The following is a 1,982-nucleotide window of genomic DNA, read 5'->3' on the forward strand; positions in this document are numbered from 1 at the left end:
AAACCCTTCGGCCTCAAAGGAGTTCTCTACTCCAGACTCTACGCCCAACTCAGCACACGGGCCCCGACCCCGCCGCCTCCTCCTCTTTCTTCTTTACTTAGCGAGCTCTGCTGCCCAATCCCGCCTAAGGGCCTTGCCCTGGAAAATGCCTGTACATGCGCTACCTAGCCTCCCTTAGTCAAGCTCTTAACACTACAACTCGGAGGACCCAGGGAATCCGCCTTCACAAGAGCACGCACGCGCACTACCCACCTTTTCCGACTCTGGAGTCCTCAGCCCTCAGGTCGCTTGCCTTAACCACAGCCCGCCTGCAGATTCGACCCCGCCCCCCATGCTGGGACTCGCGCAAGCGCGCCTCCTTTGCCCCGCCCCCCCCTCCCGCGGTAGCTCGGCGCCAGGTCGCCCCAATCCCCCCTCCCGCCTTCCCCACTCTCTCGGTCCCACCCTCCCTAGCATTGTGCCCGGGGCTCCAAGGCGCTTCCGCTCTGCTGAGCCGCGGGTGGAGGGAGTTGCTACCGAGGAGCTTCTCGCTTCCTCGGGCAGGGACACAGGTAGGTGGTGGCCGGGGCAGGGCCGTTCACGGAGCCCGGGATTGCGGGTGGGGGCGGAGGAGGGGCATGAGGGGGGCGGAATGGGGGAGGGGAAGGCGTGAAGAACCTGCAGAGTGGGAGATAGTGGGGGGGATTGGGAGAGGGGTGTGAGGATGAGGAAATTCGGGTGTGGGAGGATGGGTTTAAGGGTGGGGTCAGGATGCAAAGGGGAGGTAGTTTTTGAGAATCGGGGTTGGGGGCTTGAGTGGAAGAAGGGTCGGGATTGGGATCGGGGAGGGGCATGCGTGGGAATTGAGATAAGAATGGGGAATTGCAGTAGTGGGGAAGGGAGTGGGATTTGAGGGGTGCATGGAGGAAAGGAAAGGAAGGAGCTAGGTTTGAGGTCCCTAGGGGTAGGCAAGAAAGAAGTTGGGGCTTTGAATTGTAAAGTTGGGGAAGGTGAGATTAGGCCAAGAAGGGGATTTTGAAGGTTGAGGACTGAAGACAGAAGGAATTGAGAGATTGGGATCCTGGGGGGAGGGAAGCCTAGAGTGGGGGAAGGGAAGAGTAGATGGTGAAGGATGAGGTGGAGAATGGGGGCGCAGGGGGAGTGGAATGGTGCGGGAAGGGTAGGGGAGGTCAGTGGGATTGAGCTGGCAAGGAAGGATTAGAAGGGTAGGAGGTTTAAGGAGGGAGCTGGGAGTGGAGGAAGGGAGGGGTTAGGATTTGGGGTGTGAGGATTGGATTTTGTATAAAAAGCTATAGAGTTGGCTATAGAAAAAGTGTAGTGTCAAGATGTAGTGATGGGAAAATGTGGGAGATAATGGGAAATTAGGGAGCTAGCTGAGTATGGTGTGTTACCTTCTGGAATTTGGGAGAGGTAAGAAGGTGTGTAAAAAAGATAGAGGAGTTGAAAATTGAATAAAGACAGTGACAAAAAGAATACTGACGGTGGATGGTGGATTCTTAGTTGGTTTTTGGTAGCTTAAAACTCTTCAAGTTTTCGTGTTTGGAAGTATGTCAAGAGTTTTGCGCTTACAAATAAGCCAGTGCTGTCTGCAGCCCCCACCCGCTCCCCAGTCTACTTACGATTTGGCCCAGTGAGTACCAAACAGGTGAAGATATTAATTTTTAATATTTCTTTTTGTCCTTAAGAATGATGTCTTATTTTTATTAAGAAATACCATCCTGCAGTAGAAAAAACTTGAGATTTGGAAGAGCGTGGTTTATTCTGTCTCTTGATGGCAATCCCTTTTGTGGCAATCTCTCCTTTTGTGGCAATCCCATGCCGGTAGGTTTTCAAGGCTGTGACCTTTGTCACAAGATTGTCTTCTGAAGTGCTTCTGGATGGGTTTGAACCACCAACCTCTTTATTAGTAGTCTTGTTGTTGTTGTTGTTGTTAAGTGCCGTCGAGTCGGTTCCGACCCATAGCGACCCTGTACAGGGTTTCC

The 1,982-nt window shown here is 53.2% G+C and overlaps 1 protein-coding gene across 1 annotated transcript in view; it reads left to right on the forward strand.

Moving 5' to 3' along the window:
* Window positions 1-374: 374 nt before the first annotated feature.
* The window catches only part of LRRC42 (leucine rich repeat containing 42), a 30,429-nt gene continuing 28,821 nt past the window's right edge, over window positions 375-1,982 (forward strand). Inside the window, exon 1 of the mRNA XM_006839792.1 lies at window positions 375-551. The gene's annotated coding sequence lies outside the window, so the exon portion shown is untranslated. The remainder of the gene's footprint in view (window positions 552-1,982) is intronic.

The sequence above is a fragment of the Chrysochloris asiatica genome, unplaced genomic scaffold, assembly GCF_000296735.1.
Source record: "Chrysochloris asiatica unplaced genomic scaffold, ChrAsi1.0 scaffold00026, whole genome shotgun sequence".
NCBI lineage: Eukaryota > Metazoa > Chordata > Mammalia > Afrosoricida > Chrysochloridae > Chrysochloris > Chrysochloris asiatica.